The sequence below is a fragment of the Malaclemys terrapin genome, chromosome 1 (assembly GCF_027887155.1).
Source record: "Malaclemys terrapin pileata isolate rMalTer1 chromosome 1, rMalTer1.hap1, whole genome shotgun sequence".
NCBI lineage: Eukaryota > Metazoa > Chordata > Testudines > Emydidae > Malaclemys > Malaclemys terrapin.
Window position 1 is genome coordinate 300,838,770 of NC_071505.1, and position 18,858 is coordinate 300,857,627.

Genomic DNA, 18,858 nt, shown 5'->3' on the forward strand with positions numbered 1-18,858 from the left:
CACAAATATTTTGTTACGCTTCTGGCCGCACTTTTCCCCTCACCTCTTTATCTATGCACTCCCCATCCATGGCCCCAAAAAGCCCTGGTCAACCTCCTCCTGGCCCTGGCTAAAATAGCCATCTATAAAACCAGGGAGAGAAGGTTGGCTGATGGGGTCTCCTGTGACTGTGGGTCCTATTTCCAATCCTCCGTCTGCTCACGCATCCGGGCAAAGTTCCTCTGGGCAGCATCTGCTGGCTCCCTTGATGTCTTCGAGGAGCAGTGGGTGCTGTCCGGAGTTCTCTGCTCAGTGTCCCTGTCAGGTTCCCTTCATTTGACCCTTTGACCTCACTCCTGTCCCTGTTATCTCATTAGTTGTCCCCCAGAATTATTTGGTTTCCAGGCCCTGTGGATCCTCCCCTTGGGCTGGGGGGAGTCCTTCAGCAGTGGGCGGGCAGATCCTGTGTACTTCCTGGTTCCCAATAGGATGAGGAGATAACTGGGTCTCTGGATGAGGGGAAAGTAGTGTATGTGTTATTCCTTGACTTTAGCAAAGCTTTTGATACGGTCTCCCACATGTTAAAGAAGTATGGGCTGGATGAATGGACTATAAGGTGGATAGAAAGCTGGCTAGGTCATCGGGCTCAATGGGTAGTGATCAATGGCTCCATGTCTAGTTGGCAGCCAGTATCAAGCGGAGTGCCCCAAGGGTTGGTCCTGAGGCCGGTTTTGTTCAATATCTTCATTAATGATCTGGAGGATGGCATGGATTGCACCCTTAGCAAGTTTGCAGATGACACTAAACTGGGAGGAGTGGTAGATATGCTGGAAGGTAGGGATAGGCAACAGAGGGACCTAGACAAATTAGAGGATTGGTCCAAAAGAAATCTGATGAGGTTCAACAAGAAGAAGTGCAGAGTCCTGCATTTAGGATGGAAGAATCCCATGCACTGCTACAGACTAGGGACCGAATGGCTAGGAAGCAGTTCTGCAGAAAAGAACCTAGGGATTACAGTGGATGAGAAGCTGGATATGAGTCGACAGTCTGCCCTTGTTGCCAAGAAGGCTAACAGTATTTTGGGCTGTATAAGTAGGGGCATTGCCAGCAGATCGAGAGACGTAATCATTCCCCTCTATTCAGATTGGTGAGGCCTCATCTGGAGTACTGGGTCCAGTTTTGGACCCCACACTACAAGAAGGATGTGGAAAAATTGGAAAGAGTCCAGCGGAGGGCAACAGAAATGATTAGGGGGCTGGAGCACATGACTTCTGAGGAGAGGCTGAGGGAACTGGGATTGTTTAGTCTGCAGAAGAGAAGAATGAGGGGGGATTTGATGGTTGCTTTCAACTACCTGAAAGCGGGTTCCAAAGAGGAGGAATCTAAACTGTTCTCAGTGGTAGCAGATGACAGAATAAGGAGTAATGGTCTCAAGTTGCAGTTGGGGAGGTTTAGATTGGATACTAGGAGGGTGGTGAAGCACTAGAATGGGTTACCTAAGGAGGTGGTGGAATCTCCTTCCTTAGAGGTTTTTAAGGTCAGACTTAACAAAGCCCTGGCTGGGATGATTTAGTTGGGGATTGGTCCTGCTTTGAGCAGGGGCTTGGACTAGATGACCTCCTGAGGTCCCTTCCAACCCTGATATTCTATGATTCTACTCGGCGACCTCCCCTGCCCAGGTCAAATGGGTCAAGAGCTCTGGCCTGGTGGTCAGGGACAGGTGGCAGGCAAGCTCCCTCCCCTCAGCGCTTCAGGCCATCCGCTGGAGTGCTGGTCCGCTTCTTTATCTTGGCGTTTACCTTTCTGCCACGCATCCGTCTCTGCCGGAGAATTGGCAAGGTTTAGAGGACAGGGCGGTAGAGCGGCTCCGGAGATGGAAAAGGACTACTCCAGTGCCTCTCCCTCCAAGGGAGGGCACTGGTGCTCAATCAGCTAGTCCTGTCCATGCTCTGGCCCCAGCTCAACACCCTGGTTCCGGCCCCGGATTTCCTGGCCAACCTCCAGAAGTCGGTTCTGGAGTTTTCAGCCAGGACTGCACTGGGTCTCTGCAGGATTCCTCTACTCACCCCTGGAGGAGGGAGGACAGAGTCTGAAGTGCCTGCAGAGGCTCCTTTATGGTGCAGGTAGTCCGGCATGGAGCATACTGACAGACGCCTTTCTGCCCTGCCTCTGAGGGCTCCAATATGACCAGCAGCTCCTTTATATCCATCAGAGCAGTCTTCTGCGAGACCTCTCTGGGCTGCCAGTCTTCTACCAGGACCTCCTCTGGACCTGGAAACTGGTTTCGACCACAAGGTCCGTGGTGGCCGCTGAAGGGCGGATCTCCTCACGGAGCCCCTGCTGCAGCTCCGTGTGCAGGTGGAGGAGTCCCGCTCGGTGCGCCAGAGGTTGGTCCTGGAAGAAGTCACCAGAGTCGGAGACCTCCTGGACTACGACCGGGGAGACTGGCTGGATCCCCTGATGCTTGCTCGGCGCATGAGGCTCTCCAAACCTTGTATTCTACAGCGCATACTTCAAGAGGTGAGGGTCACTTTACTGCCCACTGCTCAGATCTTCCTCGACCGGGTCCTGTGAGAGGGCACGCCCCACCCACCCTCCACCCCAGGCCTCCAGACCTTTTCATCAGGCCCCTACTCCATGGACCTATCAGGCCACCCCCACCCCTTTACCGTGAGCCGGCTGCACGAGTTGCAGCTGGTCCGGTTCCAGACTGCACCACGAAAACATTTGTACCCACTCGTGCTCCACACCCTTCTTGTCTTCACCCTCGCGTCCCACCCCGTCATGACCCTCTGGAGGGTGAGGAGCCCCAATGGGCCAGCCTATATTCCACCATGGTCCTGAGGCCCACCAGGGATGTCAACTGGCGTATCCTTCATGGAGCCATAATAACAGGTGTGTACTTGGCACAGTTCACTCTCCTCCCGGACACCTGCCCCTTTTGTGGCATGAGGGAGACCCTGGCGCACATATATCTGGAATGCACCAGGTTGCAGCCCCTATTCCGGCTCCTCTTGGATATATTATTACGTTTTTGGTTGCCCTTTTCCCCTCACCTGTTCATCTACATACTCCCCATCCATGGCCCCACAAAATCGGGGGACCTCCTTGTCAACCTCCTCCTAGCCCTGGCCAAAATGGCCATCTACAAAGCCAGGGAGAGTAGATTAGCAGACTGGGTTTCCTGCAACTGTGGGGCCTATTTCTGATCCTCCATCCATTCACGCATCCGGGCAGAGTTCCTCTGGGCGGTGTCCGCTGGCTCCTTTGATGCCTTCGAGGAGCAGTGGGCGCTGTCTGGGGTTCTCTGCTCGGTGTCCCCGTCAGGTTCCCTTCATTTAGCCCTGTGACCTCACTCCCGTTCCTGTTATTTCATTAGTTGTCCCCCTCAATTATTTGGTAACAAGGACCTGTGGATCCTCCTCTTAGGCTGGTGTGGAGATCCTTTAGAAGTTCCTGGATACTTCCTGGATCCACTTCCTGGATACCAGCAGGACTACTCTTCTGTACCCAACTGGCCTGGGTCTATCACATTATACATATTTGCACTGTAAAAAACAAAATAAATAATATTTTTCAATTCACCTAATATAAGTACTGTAGTGCAATCTCTTTATCATGAAAGTTGAACTTACAAATGTAGAATTATGCACAAAAAATAACTGCATCCAATAATAAAACAATGTAAAACTCTAGAGCCTACTAGTCCAATCATTTTTTCCAATCTCTTTCAGGTACGGGATACCGCCCTACTTGCACTCCTGCTTGTGACCACAGAAAAATCCCTTGGTGGGGTTTGAAGGACTGGTCACCTGCCTGGGCCTTTGTTGGAGTTGAGATGATCTCAGGTAAGCTTATTAGCATCCATGTAGGTTCTTTTGTTGTTTTTAATATGTTTTCCTCTAACATTTCTATCTTAAGAATAGATATGCTTGCTTAGAAAGAACTGTGTGGTAGATTAACTGTGGCAATTACACTCTTTTTTATTTTCTTCTCAGAGACTATAGAGGTCTGTTTTGGCAATCTGGCTTGCTGGAGCATTCACAGTGTAGGCAGGGAACTGTGCAGCTGGATATACTCCTGTCATATATAGAGGTGATGGCTGGGGAGCTGGAAGCCTGAGAGTGGGTGCCCTTGCTGGACCATGAGAGGGGAAATACAGGAGTAGTTGCCCTGAACTGTGACATTTACTACTGCTGCTAACTGAGTAGCTCTTTTAGTTTACATGGTAGAGACTTCTACTTTGGAGTTAGAGGTCCCATATTCAATCTCCTCTCCTGACCATAACTATTGGGGATATTACTTATCTTTATGCAGAGCTCTAGGACCCAAATTTAGGGTGGACATAAAATGTGCCACCCTCTGCAGTCACCTAACAGCTTTCCCATGGGCCATGGGCCGGTGCAAGGAAGTTTTGCGCCCTAGGCGAAACTTCCACCTTGCGCCCCCTCCCTCACCCAGCTAACCCCCCCCCCCGCGGCAGCTAACCCAGCCCCCCACCCAGGGAGCCTGCCACCCCCCATGCCTAGGAAGCCCCCCCCCCAGCAGCTACCCCCTCCATAGCAGCTAACCGCGCCTGGGGAGACCCGCCCCTGCGGCAGCTAACCCCGCCTGGGGAGCCCGCCTCCACTGGAGCTAATCCCACCTGGGGAGACTCCCCCGCCCCGCGGCAGCTAACCCCACCTGGGGAGACTCCCCCACCTGGGGAGCCCGCCCCAGCTCACCTCGGCTCCGCCTCCTCCGCTGAGCCCGCCAGCGCCGCTCTAATTCTCCTCCCCTCGCAGGCTTGCGGTGCTGATTGGAGGAGACTTAGAGCGGGGGCTGTGTGCTCAGCGGAGGAGGCAGAGTGGAGGTGATCTGGGGCAGGGAGTGGTTCCCCTGTGCGCTCCCCCCATTACTGCAGGCGACCCTCCCTACGCCCCCCCCCCATGCCCCAGCTCACCTCCACTCCACCTCCTCACCTGAGCGGGCTTTTATGCGCCCCCAACCACTAGGCGCCCTAGGCGGCCGCCTAGTTTGCCTAAATGGTTGCACCGGCCCTGCATGGGCCTCTGGTTGGTAATCATGGCTCCAACATACAGTGATCATCCACAGAAACTTGAAAAGTCAATTTTCGAATATCCTTCCCTTGAACAGAAATGTGGTTAGCAGTAGAATCAGTCATTTGTTCTTCCTGGAGGAAAATGATTTGTTGTTGAAGAACAAAACCTCTCTGGCGAGACCTCACACATTTAGCCCTTTTTCCCCAAGTGTGGAAATAAAAGAATTGTTAAAAATCCAAGCCAAGCAGCAATCTTTTGAATATTATCTCACAGAAGTAAAACTTGGCCCAAGTTTTAAGTGCACAAACTGCTGAACTTTATGGTTCAGATTCTCTCACCCACAACTTCATCAAAAAGTAATCTGGAAAAACTCACCATGGCTTAGGATATGAACAACAAGTTTTAACTGATCTTCCACTGATGTAGGTAATAAGGAGGAACAAGCAGACAAATCATTATAAGCTGCCAGTTGTTGCAAAAGGAAAATATTGAATACTATACCCTTGCTTCCAAAAGAGGCTACAAAGTTTAATTCCCCTTATCAAGTAAATGGAGGACAAGATGGCAAAGGGGCGGGGGGGACAAGAGAATAGCGAAAAAACATCCCCTAACCCAATTTATCTCATATTGTTTGCAGTCAACATGTGCAACAGATGTGACATGTGACACACAGCATAGAATTAGTCTTTGTTTTATTCTGCCATAACTGTGAAGCCGAGGAGGACAACTTCAAAGTGCTAGCTAAACAGTTATTTTTAGAGTACTAGTGCAAGCCCCCCTGGTCCAAGTATTGACCCAGGCTGGGAGGCTTGCTCCCAGAGGCTTGAAAATGTTATGTAGATGTCCCCTATGTCAATCTAATAACCTGACAAAAGAAAGCCCAAGAAGAATTCCCCAGCAGTTAGTAATTGAAAACAATGCTCTTGTGTTTTTTAAGATCTCTTGGTATTTTAAGGAAAGCCTTTTCAATGAAAAAGACTTATTCACTGCCAAATGTTTGATGAAACAGTACCTGAGGAAAGCGATGGACAAGGCTTTGGACTTGCAGAGCCAAAGGAGGTTTGTACTCCCTTTGAAATGTCACACATTCAGAAACAGTTGGGAACAATGAAAAGAGCTTTTCGTTTGTTTTAATTAATTTCAGTGTACGTAATGATGATTTCATTAACAATATAAAGGACATTAAATAAGCTGTAAGAAAGAAACAACTTTCAAGAGTTACATCATTTCTAAGCAGTTGAACAGAGTAACAGAAAGCCGAACTCTCCCCTGTGTAGGGACGCATAGCTCCCGAATCGCCAGCCCACGGGCGCGGCAAACTGCTCCCATGGCTACGAGGCAGGAGTGACCTTCAATCCAGCGTTTGTGTTTGGGAAACTTATTTGGCTGATTTGATTGTTTCCTCGCAGCTGGTGTTCACGCGCTCAAGAGATGGTTCGTTATCTTATGTGCATGTACACTGCCTGGCGTTTCTATGCGCAAGATTTGTACCAATGAGAAGCGTTGTAAGCAGGGAAGTGTAAAGAATAAAAGCCCCAGGAAAAGTTCCTGGAGGTAGAGGGGCTTTTCGGCTACCACAGACCTGGCGTTCTGTTTCCTTTCCTGCGTCGTCACCACACCCCTGCTTTCTTCACATATTTATATTAACTCCTTTATCCATGTAAAAAACTGAACAAAGACTCCTTCACTTTTTCCTTATGAATCCCCATGAAACATCCGCAGTGAGCTAGCATTGATTCTGAATTACAGGTGCATCCATATCCTAAATTCAAATACCCCTGAACATTGGGTCTGATTCTACTTGCATTAAAGTCAATGGAAAGACTCCAATTGGCTTTGGTGGGAGTTTGTTCAGGGACTTTATGACTGACTCCTGTTCTTCTATGGGGCTAACCCAAACCCCACCAATTCAGATTCATCTCTTCACTGAGTAGTAAACACTAGCAGGAATGCAGGAAAGGGAACAAGCAATAAACATTCTTGGGCCACATTTTCCATCACTGGCTCATACTAAGTGTGTCAATGGGGTCAGGATTTCACCCGTAAAATTAAAGCATTACCTGTCCGCATATCTATTCAAGGAACACCATCATAGGACCTAACCACATCAGCCACACCATCAGGGGCTTGTTCACCTGCACATCTACCAATGTGATATATGCCATCATGTGCCATGTACATTGGCCAAACCGGACAGTCTCTAAGCAAAAGAATAAATGGACACAAATCTGACATCAGGAATTATAACATTCAAAAACCAGTAGGAGAACATTTCAATCTTTCTGGTCACTCAATAATAGACCTAAAAGTGGCAATTCTTCAACAAAAAAATTCAAAAACAGACTCCAACATGAAAATGCAGAACTGGAATTAATTTGCAAACTGGACACCATCAAATTAGGCCTGAATAAAGACTGGAAGTGGTTGGGTCATTAAAAAACCTAATTTCCCCCATACTAATTTCCCCCTACTATTACTCACTCCTTCTTGTCAACAGTTTGAAATGGGCCAATCTCATTACCATTACAAAAGTGTTTTTTCCTCCCTGGTTTCAGAGTAGCAGCCGTGTTAGTCTGTATCCGCAAAAAGAACAGGCGTACTTGTGGCACCTTAGAGACTAACAAATTTATTAGAGCATAAGCTTTCGTGGGCTACTGTTATGCATCCGAAGAAGTGGGCAGTAGCCCACGAAAGCTTATGCTCTAATGAATTTGTTAGTCTCTAAGGTGCTACAAGTACTCCTGTTCTTTTTCCTCCCTGGGTATCCTACTGTTAATTGAATTGTCTCGTTACACTGACCGCCCACTTGATATGGCAACTCCCATCTTTTCATGTGCTGTGTATTCATACCTGTTACTGTATTTTCCACTCCATGCATCTGATGAAGTGGGTTCTAGCCCACGAAAGTTTATGCCCAAATAAATTTATTAGTCTCTAAGGTGCCACAAGGACTCCTTGTTGTTTTTACTTGCTTTTGGTTTGCCTCTTGTCCTAACAGTTTTTCCAAAGGTTAGTCAACTGAATCTGACACTTTCCTGACACCTTTGTAATTCCTATAATTAATTATAAGTGATTCCACTGGATCGTGTCCTTTAATAAAGGTCCTTTTGTACACGGAGAAATGCACACAGGCAAGCTGTAAAGAATGGCTCATGGAACATTCAGGCATGTTTTATGGAAATAGCCTAAGTGAATAAGCCTTTTCTTAGCATTATGCTGTCACAAAATAACCATCCATCTTCAAATAATGAAGCTAATGTGACTCCAAAATATTACCTCCCTTATTATCTCATCCAATTTATTGTACGCCAACTTCACTTGGGGTTTTCTCTTTTATGAGAAGTTCAACAATAGTTTTCATTTGCCTCTGGTTTTCTATATGTATTTATAATTTAGGCTTGAATTCCATCTTCTTGATTCCAACAGAATAGATGGAATAATTCTAGTGCAGTCAGTGTTGCAGAAGGGACCCAAAGAATGTTGAAGCTACAATGGTTAATTAATTTCTAATTAGAAAATAAGACATTCAGAAACACGGGGAAAAAATCTAGCCCAGTGTCCGTACCCTTTAGGGCCAGATTCACTGGTACGTTCCAACTCCATGGTACCACTCTGGCAATGCTGAGCAACTGAAATGTATCAATGAATCTAGCCCTTAACATTTATCCAAATTACATTTTGTCTTCCACCCTATCCTTTAATTCCTGCCTTCTCCAGAAACAAATCTACGCATCTCTGGAATTTAATTAAATACCATTCAAAATTGCAGATGTTTATTTGCCTTTTACAAGAAGCAATAGTAGTTCAGCCTCCTTTTTCTACCTATTTCTAGTTTCATCATTTTTAGAGTATGTTGCATAGTTCCTGAATCCCTTCCAAGTGTAAAAAATGTATTTCTCTTGACTTTATTAGTCCAATTCTTAAGATCATATTATGCCATTGATGTTTTTAACTTTATTTGTATTGTTTTTATGTAAAATGTAAACACATAATGAAACAAAACATATATAAATACATGCACAAGATGGAAATAGCATATAAATATCAAAATTCAATGTTCATTATTTGCAAAACCGGAGGGGGGGGGAAGAGACAAAAAAAAGCCCTGGACTCATAGCGGTCATGTGGGACATCAATTATTAAAGTCACTAACTAGATAAAAAATGAGAACATAACCTATAGGTATCAGGAACTAAATATATACAAAACCACAAAAGTCTGCAATAGTTTCATGTGTGATCAGACATCCTGATATTTTTTCCAAGCATTTTTATTAGACAAAGTCATTTTTCCATTAATCATAGAATCATACAATATCAGGGTTGGAAGGGACCTCAAGAGGTCATCTAGTCCAACCCCCTGTTCAAAGCAGGACCAATTCCCAACTAAATCATCCCAGCCAGGGCTTTGTCAAGCCGGGCCTTAAAAACCTCCAAGGAAGGAGACTCCACCACCTCCCTAGGTAACGCATTCCAGTGCTTCACCACCCTCCTAGTGAAATAGTGTTTCCTAATATCCAACCTGGACCTCTCCCATTGCTCCTTATTCTGTCATCTGCCACCACTGAGAACAGCCGAGCTCCATCCTCTTTGGAACCCCCCCTTCAGGTAGTTGAAGGCTGCTATCAAATCCCCCCTCATTCTTCTCTTTTGGAGACTAAACAATCCCAGTTCCCTCAGCCTCTCCTCATAAGTCATGTGCTCCAGACCCCTAATCATTTTTGTTCCCCTCCGCTGGACTCTTTCCAATTTTTAATGCTAAACATCTCTAATTGCAAATATGTTTTAAGTCAAATATTACTCTATAAATCCATTAGGTATACTAATAACTATATATTCCTACGTACAGAAATTTGTGTGTGTGTGTGCACATGTACATGCATATACATATATACAGACTCCAATTGTTTTGGTAAATCAAACATAAATTGTACAAAATATGAAAAATATAACAATATAAAAAAGTTTCATATTCATAGAATGTCAAATGCCCTGCACAAGTTGAATAAGTAGTGCTATTGAAGGTTTAGGTTATAGTCTATTTTACATATCAGAAGCATTGGCTGTTCCAAGTGACTTGTGGTTACCAGAACACAATCCATCAGAGGCAGAGATAGTGAAGAGATTCTGCCTAGCAGTGCAAGTTGTGGTGATTAGAGCAGATAATACCTTAGTAAGTACATGGTGCTATATCCCCCAGCTTAGAGTTAAACTGTTACTCTGTGTATTGCAGGGCTATGCAGTTGTTGTTATTGCACACTTCCAAAGGAGACTAATAGAAGAAGTAAGCCTACCTGGTTATCTGCTAGGAATTGGAAGATTATATAAGTGAATATTACTATATCTACATATGAAAACAAACTGATTTTTAAACTTGTTGAGGTTCATTTTTGGTCAAATCTGATCTCAGTCTTTGAAGTGTCTGCCAAGCTTCAGAGTGGGTTTTGCAAAATCTTATGGAGCCTGCTAAATCCACAATGAATATGGATAGGTACTTGGTGCTGTTAGTAGTTGAACAGGGTCTTATTTTCTACAGCATTCTTTGTTATATCTTGGCTGAATTATTTACCATGGTATGCTCTGATATGGCTCTGGATGTAGATAGGTCTTTGGGGTGTATGAAAAAATTTCCTATGGTACTCACAAGTCTTACAGGGATCTATCTACAAGGCTACCCGTGTTTATCTCACTAGGCTGGGTCTCAAGAGTTTTTTCTTCCTAAAGTTGATTGACTGACTTTAGAAGACGCAGTTATAGATCCTTTGAACTTAACATTCTTTTATTTATTTGATTATATTATATATAAAACTCAGCTGGATCTAAGCCACATAATTTTATACATTATTAAAGACACTCAACAAGAGATCATTTATATTCTAAACAAACTAGAATTTTTGCTTGATAGGAGTCAGTCAATCAGCAATAATATGTACAAACATTTTTTAAGCACAGCAGGCAGGCAAAGATCTGACTGAATTAATTTTATCAGATCTTGGATTAAGTTGGTTCTAGATAAAATATAAATCAGATTGACATGTCACTGTTTGAATTACAATTTGATTACTAAGAACCTTTAGCCATGGCTTAGCACAGTGTATCAATATTGGATTTTGAGTGCATAGATGGTCCAGCTGTGAGACTTTAAATTAATTTAAAGGTCTGTAGAGAAAAAAATGTGAGGAGGGAAACAGTTGGAAGGAGTCAATGTTAGCAGGAAGGCCTTTTATATGTTAGCAGACAAGATGCACTAAAAAGAGAAAGTATGGTAGGCTCATCAGAAAATGAGGAGGAGGAGAAATCTAATGATGACTCAAAAATTACTAAGATACTGAACTCATTTTTTAAAGATCTGTTTTTATCAAGAAAAAAAGGAAAGAAGTCTGGAAAATGAGTAAATAATAAATTGATTGTCCAAACAGTTATTTATAGCGAGCAAGTAGGGGAACACTTGGAAAATGTGAAGACGTACAGATCAGCCAATGTGAATGACCTGCATCCTAGAGTGTTAAGGGGAACTGGCTTGTGAATTTACCAGAAATCTGCCAACTTGGAAAATAATTGAAACCTGGGAAGTATTGGGAGATTGAAGAGAAAAGCAAAACTTAGTACTGATTTTTTAAAAAGAGATGAAGAATGTTCCTGGCAAACAGGTTGAATTAATTTAAATCCGTAGAGTAATAATGAAACAAATAATACAGTGGATGGGGGAGGGAACCACTAAATATCTAGATTAGGCATTGCAAATATTTTCACTCTGTGGACTATACCTCAACAGAGAGATTGTGTCTTGGAGCACCTCCACTTCCTTTTGTGATTTCATAACTTCCCTGGACTAGCTACTACTTACTTAGCAACAAATTATGTTAATGTTCATATGCCTTCCTGCTTTAATATGTGTTTTGTCCTTTTTGTAAAAAGTGAATCACATCTGTTCATTTTATATTCCTCCTTCTATCCATTCTATCTCTTCCTCTACCTCCCTGCAAAAACTTCTTTACTGTCTGGTTCCCTCTTACTCTTTCCCTCAGCACATGCTCCCCTATTCCCTGCGCAGGGGCGGCTCCAGGCACCAGCTTACCAAGCAGGTGCTTGGGGCGGCCACTTCGAAGAGGGGCGGCATGTCCACCTGTTCGGCGGCAATTCGGCGGACGGTCCCTCACTCCTGCTCGGAGCAAAGGACCTCCCGCCGAATTGCCGCCACAGATCGCGATCGCGGCTTTTTTTGTTTGTTTGTTTGGCTGCTTGGGGCGGCCAAAACCCTGGAGCCGGCCCTGTCCCTGCATCTCCTCTCTGTAGTATGATTCCATTCTCTCCTGCACATACTGGCCAGCCACTTGTTCCTCTTGGTCTTCTTCACATTCCCCTCATGCTGGTGACTCTTATTTTCTCTCCTCCTCCTCTTACAGCAACGCCTAATAGACGCAGTTACACTAGACCTCTTTCTCTGTGCCTTTTTTTTAAAGATCCTAGACACTTGTAGCAGCTGGAAACAATGAAACAATGAAGAAAGCCAAGACCATGTGGCCTGTCAGATCTCAGTAGACCACCGGTGATCTCTGGTCACAATTTGAGAACCACCAGATCTACAGGATCATGAGACAATGTGAGTTTGTAAATATCACCAAACAGACTCAATTCCCTTTTTTTTGTTTGTTTTTTGATAGAATTACAAAATTAGTGGATGAAAGGAGTTTAGATTAATTAGACTGTAAGCTCTTTGGGTCAGGGGCTGTCAATTTGTGCTGTGTTTGTACAGTGCCCAGCCAAATGGGATTGTACTCCATGACTGGGGCCCCTAAGCACTACCACAATATAAATAAATAAATAATAATCAAAGTGCAGTAGGTGGTTTTATATTTGGAATTTTAATAAAGAATCTGAGACAGTAACTCACAAACTTATCTGCAAAACTAGTTCAAATTGGCTTGGATATGAGCATAGCCTGAAGAACTGTCAAAAAGGGTAATCGAAAACATATAGGCTGTTTCTGTTCAACAACTCTAAACTATATTTCATAGTGATAGTTTCTGCTATTCTGTTTTAATTATAAACCTACAACTGTTTTTTGCACTCTTTTGTATCCATTTAGTGGGTTTGTGTCTATCTTGTAACAGCCACCTGTGACATGATGCCATAAATCAGCTCGCTTCAAAATACTGGTAGGGAAAGCATTAATCTCTGGACTCTTCAGTGTCAGGGAAAAAAAAATTCTTTTTCTCTCTTTTTGTTTCATAGATTTGAGTGTCAGTTTTAAAATCTGACTGTTAGCCCATTTGCAATGTGTTTCGTTCTCTCTCTCTCATATCTGTAGCGATAATTGCCAGTGTGTGTTGGCGTTGGTTGGTACTAACCAATGGAGCCTATATATAAACCGCAGAGTTGCCCATTTATTCTCTCTTGGCCATCAGTGTAGCTTGCATCCCTAAGTGGATTCTTCCAAACATTGCTCATTTTCTGCTAGCCACACTTCGGAAAAGATTGTGGAATAAGGTGACCAATTGACTTGTACTGTACACATTTCCAGAAACAGAGTTTTAATAAATAATCTGGATGTTCTTTCTGTCTTTACTTTCCTGCATCCTCTGGTGCCTAGGGCATCCACCAGTTTCTGCTGCTCTGTTCAAGCTTCTGAATGCCAAGTGTTAAAAATTCCAAACCTTTATTACTGAAAAAACTTGGTTCTGAACATATTAAACTGAATATTGTATTGAATAAATAAGAACTAAGATAGCTCAAATAAAATAGAGGAAGGTATCTGTGTAAAGAGATAATGGTCCTTTTAAATAGCTTGTGGACTTGATCATATGGAAAACTCTGGGCTTTTGGTGTAATATGCCAAAATGTTTTAAGCCAAGATTTTCAGGTCACTAATGATTTTGCCATCTCAAGTTTTGACACACTCTAATGGGGCCTATTTCCAAGTAATGGGAAGAGGGGTGAGTTTCAAAATCACATTAATGACTTAAGACTGGAATGCAAGTCCCGTTGAAAGTCAATGGGACTTGTGAGACTTCTGCTCCTTGGGCACTTAAGCACTTTTGAAAATCCCACTACTGGGGCACTGCTCTTTCTGAAAAAGCCAAAGAGAGCAGAGAGTGTGGCCTGAAATTTCAATATAAGCGCCTGGGGTGAAATTTTGGCCTTATTGAAGTCAATAGGAGTTTTGCCTTGGACTACAATGAGATCAGGATAACTCCCATGGTGGTGATAAGCTACTTATTAAAACAACCACATCAACCTGTTCACACATTTTAATGAACTAATATGTAGGTTCTACATGGCATCATTTTTCCAATAACAAATATATTTTGGTTGTGTATGAATAGTTCCAATTAATTGAGAATATATTGTCTTCTCATTTCCCCCCATAAAGGGCCAAATTCATCTCTAGTGCAACTCCTCACAAATGCCACTGAATTAATTTGCCTCAAACTCTTTGGCATGCGAAGGTACACTCATGTAAATAAATCTTCAGAGGTTTCTTTTATGACTCTCTTTTTAATGTACACCTTTCATTTAATGTAATGAAATCCTGGTTTCCTTATTTATTTTAATGATGTGAAACCATGAGTACAGTACCACGTGTATGTTTGGATGAAGGATGTATTCAAAGTCTAGGATGGAATAATTAAATTGAAGAGTTTTAACACTTTATAATCTCAGCAGCACAACTTCAGCCCTAATATTCTATATTCATATTAAACTCTATTTCTGTGCTTCTACCTACCTATAGTTTCACAGTAAGTGATGGTCAGTGCAGTATCCATGGCATCTTCCTCCACAAAAAAACTCTGAATTCCCATGCCACAGAATCATCTGCAGATGGTATTGGTATTGTAAAAGGCTAGGTGTAGTTTTTATGAAAATAACATGGCCATTAGCTGCTTTGAAACTGCATATGAACTGTCTTTATACATCTTTATATTGCCTAAGATGAGCAATGATGTGATGCAATCATCAGGGAAATACCCATTAACATCTCGTAGATCAAGCAGCATGGATAGCTATGTAGTTACATCATCCACTGCAGGTCTAAACTGGCAGAGTTCCACAGAAGACAACAGAGCTCCACCATGTTACGCCAGCAGAGAATTTGGCCAATATCTGTATCATAGTAGCAGCCAAAATGGCCTAGGCACTATTGAGATACAGTCCCTCCCCAAATGGATAGTATTTTCCGTGAGGGACAAAAGGGGTTGGTGGAGAAGTGGGCAGAAAAACAAAGGAACATTCTTTTCCTCTCTCACCTCCTCTCCTTCAGAATGAAAACCCTTTACCACATGAATTGTCACAAACTCCTTGGAGGGGCATGAACAGGTTTCAGGGGCTGTAACCACCCTTCTTTTCTTTATGTAATTTGTCTTTTGTGCTATTCTCACTTGGAGCTGGTCCTGCAAAGCACGAGCAGAGGCAGCAGGGAGCAGGATCGAATTAGCCCAACAGCAGCCTGTATCCCTTGCTCTGTGCCTCCTGCTGTTGCCTGTAGTAATCCATGTGCAGAAGTCCCCCAGAGGCAACAGCCGGAATTGTACCTACACAACTATGATATTATTGGTGGGGTTCAGTGATCACTCAGTACTTAAGTTTATTCTATGTCTGATTCAAACTGGCTGTGAATAATAGGAGCTTTGCAGCACCCCAGCCAGATTTTCGATCCGGGAAGCGCAGACCTTAAAGACATAGTACACAGTACCACGGGTACCAGTACCTATTAGCGCTAATGACCAGCTGCCCTAATTTAGACAAAAGACAGAAAATATTAGAGGTGGGGTATGGGAGGGCAAGGGTTAAACATCAGGAGAGGGAGGTTATTTTGAGTGTTGTGCAGGCTTCCTAAGGGATTAGGGTTTTTTTAATTGTTAGGTGCTAAAGTTGAGCTTATTTGCTCTTTCACAAGTGAGAGCTGGAAAGATGAGTGATGACAGGGAAAACAAGAAGAGTGTGAGGGAAGAACATGGAGAGAGAGGGAAGATGGAGCCAGAGTGAAGGGGAAGTGGAGACAGAGGGAGGGGATGAGGACGATGATGGCAGCAGTGGCTCTGAGAGCAGTGAGTTGTGTGGTGGGAGTGAAGCTGGGCAGTGGAAGATTCCAAAATGCAGATGTAAAAGTTCCATTTTGAGCCATGAGCTGATCTCAGGAATGCTGAGTTAAAGGCTTTTGCTTCTGCCACTGAAATTGGTGGCAGCTGTTGCTGGCTTCAGCCCCCTTTCCCTTGCAATCCAACTCCATCTCAGAGCCGTGATGAGCCTAATGGTAGGAGGTCACACAAAGGAGGGGAAGAGGGGCTAGGCTGGTGCTCATAAGCAGCTCCTTTGTGGACTCAAGGGAGCTAATCAAGAGGGAGGAAGTGCCCGGCCCACTCTCTGGCTTCTGCTACAGCTGAAGGCTGGTGCCAGAATAAATGTCTCTGATTAACAGCCAAAGGAAAACTTGTTCAGAGGTTTTGACCGCAGAGCTCTTTAATCATTACATCAAGCGCCTGTCCTCTGCATTATTACAGGTAAATCAATCCCTACTTCCACACCTGTGGAGGGCCTTTGTGTGAACCAATGCAGTATGATGGAAGGTGGAGCTATCACCTGCACAGAGGATGAGAGTGGAGTGCGTAGGCTGGACCATATCTGAGAGATATACCACTGCATGGAAGCTCCTATCTTCCAACCACAAGGGAAGGGAGTGTGTGAAAAGGCCCCACAACCAGTGGGCTGAAGTAGTCACCATGACGCAGCTTGGCAGCTGCTCCAGGGCCCATCTTCCCACCTCTACAATGCAAATGTACGGCTACTTGGGCTTCCAGCTGAGGGCTCTAAATACAAATTTACAACACATCTGAATAGAGTTGCAAACCTCTATACAAAATAGCTCCATGTTGTCTCCACAACACTTATTTCAATTACTTGTCATAAAAAAAAATTGATGTGGATTGAAATAACCATTTTGTCCAGGGAAGTGACCAGCATCACTTAATATAGGATATTTTGGGTGAACACTAACGCAGTAACACAACACATGAATGCCAACACTTCACTTGTCCCAGAGGAAAACGAATGTGGTTCTTTCTCTTTGGAATTCAGGTGCCTGCCACTGAGATGAGAAAGGACACAACAAACAATATGCTTTAATTTGTCTCAAGGCTTAAAGGGATTCCAGTATTTAAAAGTTCCCTGTTCCTATTCATGAATGCAGATTACACTGGTCTACAATTTTTGAGAAGTCGTCTGCTTCAGAGATAAAATGTGCTATTTATTGTGTATTTTGATGTGCTGAATTCAAATATGATAATTAAAACAACTGATTGGCTACTGTTTCTAAGATATTTAAGTTTTTATATTTTATGTCAATGTATATTGTGTAGATAGTAGAGTTTTAATCATAAATTGTAAACCTAGGTCTTTTCATGTGTTTATGGTTGCTTTACATGATAATATTTCACTTGTCCTGTTTATGTAACACTTTAAAAATCAGCAAAATGGTTATATAAATAAAATTTATTATGAAACAAAAGGCAAAAAACTATTATGTACATAGTTTAGTCCTATTCAGTGTCTACTCGGTGCTTCTTGGCTTGTCTCTTGTATTCATTAAATGGAGCATCTCCTGTCACTGTCCAGCAATAGTCTGCAAGCATTGATGGGCTCCATTTGCCCTGATAGCGTTTCTCCATTGTTGCAATGTCCTAGTGAAATCGCTCGCCGTGCTCGTCGCTCACTGCTCCGCAGTTCGGTGGAAAAAAATCTAGATGAGAGTGCAAAAAAAGTCTCTTTAGTGACATGTTGCAACCAAGGCTTTTGTATGCCTTGAGGTTTTCCACCAAAAACCTGTCGTTGTCTGCCTTGTTGTTTCCGAGAAAATGTATTGCCACTAACTGGAAGGCTTTCCATGCCGTCTTTTCCTTGTCACGCAGTGCATGGTCAAGTGCATCATCTCGAAGAAGTTCACGAATCTGAGGACCAGCAAAGACACCTTCCTTTATCTTAGCTTCACTTAACCTTGGAAATTTTCCGCGGAGGTACTTGAAAGCTGCTTGTGTTTTGTCAATGGCCTTGACAAAGTTCTTCATCAGACCCAGCTTGATGTGTAAGGGTGATAACAAAATCTTCCTTGATTCAACAAGTGGTGGATGCTGAACACTTTTCCTCCCAGGCTCCAATGACTGTCGGAGTGGCCAATCTTTCTTGATGTAGTGGGAATCTCTTGCACGATTATCCCATTCGCAGAGAAAACAGCAGTACTTTGTGTATCCAGTCTGCAGACCAAGCAAGAGAGCAACAACCTTCAAATCGCCACAAAGCTGCCACTGATGTTGGTCATAGTTTATGCACCTCAAAAGTTGTTTCATGTTGTCATAGGTTTCCTTCATATGGACTGCATGACCAACTGGAATTGATGGCAAAACATTGCCATTATGCAGTAAAACAGCTTTAAGACTCATCTTCGATGAATCAATGAACAGTCTCCACTCATTTGGATTGTGAACGATGTTGAGGGCTGCCATCACACCATCGATGTTGTTGCAGGCTACAAGATCACCTTCCATGAAGAAGAATGGGACAAGATCCTTTTGATGGTCACGGAACATGGAAACCCTAACATCACCTGCCAAGAGATTCCACTGCTGTAGTCTGGAGTCCAACAGCTCTGCCTTACTCTTGGGTAGTTCCAAATCCCTGACAAGGTCATTCAGTTCACCTTGTGTTATGAGGTGTGGTTCAGAGGAGGAGGATGGGAGAAAATGTGGGTCCTGTGACATTGATGGTTCAGGACCAGAAGTTTCATCCTCTTCCTCTTCCTCGTCTGACTCAAGTGAGAATGATTCTGGTGCATCAGGAACCGGCAG

General features: G+C 43.7%; 1 long non-coding RNA gene across 1 annotated transcript in view; it reads left to right on the top strand.

Annotated features, from left to right (window-relative positions):
* The window catches only part of LOC128829858 (uncharacterized), a 34,331-nt gene extending 16,934 nt beyond the window's left edge, over nt 1–17,397 (top strand). Inside the window, exons 2-4 of the long non-coding RNA XR_008443495.1 lie at nt 3,714–3,827; nt 12,484–12,623; nt 16,522–17,397. This is a non-coding gene — a long non-coding RNA (uncharacterized LOC128829858). The remainder of the gene's footprint in view (nt 1–3,713; nt 3,828–12,483; nt 12,624–16,521) is intronic.
* The last annotated feature ends 1,461 nt before the right edge of the window (nt 17,398–18,858 follow it).